Genomic DNA, 4,214 nt, shown 5'->3' with positions numbered 1-4,214 from the left:
AAAATAAAAATAAATATATTATATAAAAGAAACAAAAAATTGACTACGTGCGCCTTGATGAGAGATACTAGTTGTTTCTCGTCAAGAAGATATCGCCAACGAACTTTAGTAGAAATCATATAGGAGGCAGAGTTTGTAATGTACAAAAAAGCAGATCATCATTTCCTTGAGCAACTTAAAAAAGTCTAAAACATGCTTTTCAAGCTGCCCCAAGCTCCCCCCCCCCATTTAAAACCAGTTTTTAGCTTTCAAACACTTACAGAAGTTTACTATATATATATAATTTTTGATAAGCAGTTACGTCATAGTCAACCCGAAGGAGCCCAAGTATGGCCGAATCGTCTAGAAATATGTGTACTCTTTTTTGGGGTGCTTTTTTCAACTGAACAGTTTCGATTCGACAAAATATTTCTGGAGCACCTGCACCCCCATACCATATATTTTAAAAAGTGAAATTAGTTTTTTTTCCTCTCAAAATTCGGGCCTAGTTTAATCTAAACAGCTGATTGACGTAATACTTCATAATTTTCTCTGACAGATAACAAAGGTAGGCAGAAATATCAAGCGTGGGTCTTGCGCGTGACTTGTCGTCATCTTCCCATCACCCCAAAAAAACAACAAAACAAACAAAAACCAAAAAAACCCAAAAAGAAAAACAAACCAACAAACAATTTTTAAATCTCCCGTCGTGCATTCACCAAACAGCAGCAGCTCCCGCCAGTGACCAACTTGCTGATCACTCCTGACATTTTCCACATACGCAGCAACGAGTTCCTTGAAGCAAAACTGTTGTAGTTCTAAACCTCAACTGTCAGGACTGGACGTTTGCTGAATGTCTCGTTTCTTAAATCAAACCTGCAAGTAAGAATGGCGAAGAATTGAAACTAAACCTGAAGTAAAATTGCTCTCCTGTAGATCTGTCTCCACCCCTCGCTCTCAAGATGGCTCCCGGCAGGGTGTGTACCGAAACTTTCTCTTTGGTGTACACTATTCATTTCTGACTGAAGAAGTAATTTCAGTTTGTTTTTAGACTAAGTATAGACATCGGTCCTCAAAGTAAACATAATATTTGTCGGATACTGTAGGATACTGTAGTCCGATTTGTGAAAAGGGACGTCCAAAAAAGGGAAATTTCAGTGCGGAACAACTCCATATTTGCCCAAACAGCGTGGACTTTGACTTGGTAAACAGGACTTCGTGTAAATGAGGTCACAAAACAAGTTTATCAAGCAAGGTTGTTTTTGGGAGCATGTTGTACCGCTGAGGTAATTCCTCGCTTACGTCGCTCAGTGACGCGACAGGGAAATGCGCGTGTAGTGCAAGAATGTTCTATCTGGAGACGATAATTTGTGAGAAGAAAAAAGACGTGAAGTTTGGAATGAGCTCTGCTATGACCTGTACATACGGCCACTTTCCATCCCCCCCCCCTTGCGTTTAAAAAAATATAATTTCACTGGGTAAAACCATTCACCTGTCGTTATTGTCAGTCCCTCCATTCACCTGTCGTTATTGTCAGTCCCTCCAATGGATGCAGCGGTCATGTTGCTTAGGTCACTTCCAATGTTTACCCAAGTTAACTAATGGGTAACAATAAATTTTCAGCTGCTGGTAAGGGAAGCGTGTGATCCGTCATAACCTATAAGCCCCGCCCACAACTCAGTCAGTAAACTCAGTCCATAACAATGGAAGTCAACACAAACTCGCGACAGAAGTGTCGCTCGTTCTCCGAGTGCTGGCGACCCATTTGTTTGTTTGACTATGACACGTGGCCTTCCTCGTCTGACACATTTCGTTTTGTTTTGACCTTTCCTGGAGCCATCATTTTAAAAAAAACCCCAAAAAACTAATAACAACTGACCCACAAAAACCGTCCTATCATCTCTCCCTTTAAAAGAAATAGAACGACAACAACAGCAGCAAATTGTAATCAGCCCTAGGGGCAGTCCTGAGTCTGAGACCACCTCCAGTTGGGACCTCCGAAGTAAATGGTTTATTTTCTTCATTTTGATTAGTCCTGCATTAGACGGCCACCTGTCTTTTACGGCCACTTTTCTCCTTGACAATGGGTGGCCGTCTTACACAGGTTCCACTGTATTGGTTTATCCCAAAGCCTGTTTTAATTTACTGTTCTTTTACTGAAAATAACAGCCATACCTTTGACTAGTTGTCGGGAAGTTTGCCACAGAAGGAGCTCCCCACCGCCTGGTGTCGGAGCTAAAATTAGCAACAAAAATGGCCCTCAATGTTTGTGGAGTTTCAAATCTGTAGCGCGCATGGAGACTGCAAACTTCCATTTAGTTAGTGCATTTCAACACGTTTTTTCAGTACAAATGTACACAGTAAGAATGATTTTTTAATGGAAGTAACTTAATATGTTGAGCCAGAAATTAAATAAATAAAAACAAAACCAATTAAAAAATGACCGAGAGGCGGAAAAACGTCTGTTCCTTCGACGTCATTATTTTGACGAGAGCATTATTTTACCGCGATGACAAACATAATATATAACATAAATATAGCTCTCAACCCTGATTACAAGACACAGGCTCTGAACGCTCAATAGCAGCACTCATATACAGTGTGTTCCACTGTGTACATCTACTATAGAATCCAGCTATAGAAGGCTACACAAATGGGAAGTCTGAACCCACAATATTCTGCGTGTAAGGAAGGTTTGCGGTTTTTACGCTGTGCCCCCCCCCCCCACCTTCCTCCGTATTTCCTTCTCCCCATCGTTCCCCTCCCTCTTCGCCGTCCTCTGTTTCCTTAGCAAGTGTGCAGAACAAAGCAATCGATACTGGCTCTGTTTGTTCACTGAGCTTGCTGTTTGATGGACTAGCGTGCACGTTACTTCCATCTCTACTACCCAGTCGGATCAAACAACCCCCTCAATAATATCCTCTAAGCTGAAGCCGGGACGATATAACGGTCGTATATTATCGTTTCCCGACGTTAGTCGACTCACGGGGAGGATTCTGGAGTCGGAATGTTGGTTGGACTAATATTTGACCGTCTCTAGGCACCTTTTGTGGCGTCCGTTCTGACGGCTGGAGTCACAGGGTCAAGGGTTATGCCTATATTGACCTCTATTGACCTCTATTGATCTATATTGACCTATATTGACCTATATTGACCTATATTGACCTACAGGCCTATTGTACTTTTCGGCGTGGTTACTTAAGTCAATTTGACAATCGGTTTTATTTTGTTTTAGTTTTGGTGAAGTACGGTTACGATTTGGGTCATTTCTGAGGCGGCGTGCGTGCACAAGTTGGCAGATTTGATCTACGTCAGAGGGCGGTGTGAGAGATTCTCCTTTTGCTCTACACACACGAATGACGCACGTGTGGTTTCCAGAAGGAGGTGAGAGACATTTTCTCGGGCAGCGCTTTCTCACCTGAGCAACACCACCCACTAATGGGAGGGAGGGGGGGGGGAGTGGATTTGGGGATTTCTAGTGGGCAGTGGGGATAGCCAATATTCCGAGCTCGGATCATCCAAGGCCACTCTAGAACAATCCAGCTGGATATAGCCGTGTTCTGTTCTTCACATCTGCCGTCATCTCAGGGTCCACTTTGAGACTCTGAAACATTCCCGGCTTTTCGGCAAACTTACCGATACCTTTTCCCACACACACACACACACACACACACACACACACACACACACACACACACACCAGTGACCACCCATCTGATCCCCGTGTCACCGACACTTGTTTGACAATACTGGAGTGTGCACTCAGTGCTCACTTAGCCCCCGGAGCCCCCAGTCTGAGACATCACAAGTCGAAATGTAATCAATATTTTGTCACTCTCGTCGACACAAACTAGGTCATTTTAGGAGTCCTGCCAAGGCAAACTCAGCAGAAATACTGAGGCACTCGATAAAGATACCCCCAACTCGGGAATGGAACTGGGCTCTCATGTGTGCAAGTCGAGGCACCTCGCTGCTACACCACAGTTGTGGATCCAATACAAGACAGAACGTACTCACAATTGTTGAACGTGGGAGATACTCGCCAACATAGGAGATACTCGTGAACAGAGGAGATACTCGTGAACAGAGGAGATACTCGCGAACATAGGAGATACTCATGATTGTGGAACATAGGAGATACTCATGATTGTGGAACATAGGAGATACTTATGATTGTGGAACATAGGAGATACTTATGATTGTGGAACATTGGAGATACTCATGATCGTGGAACA

Source organism: Aplysia californica, unplaced genomic scaffold (genome assembly GCF_000002075.1).
Source record: "Aplysia californica isolate F4 #8 unplaced genomic scaffold, AplCal3.0 scaffold01727, whole genome shotgun sequence".
Lineage (NCBI taxonomy): Eukaryota > Metazoa > Mollusca > Gastropoda > Aplysiida > Aplysiidae > Aplysia > Aplysia californica.
Note: the sequence above shows the minus strand (reverse complement) of the source record.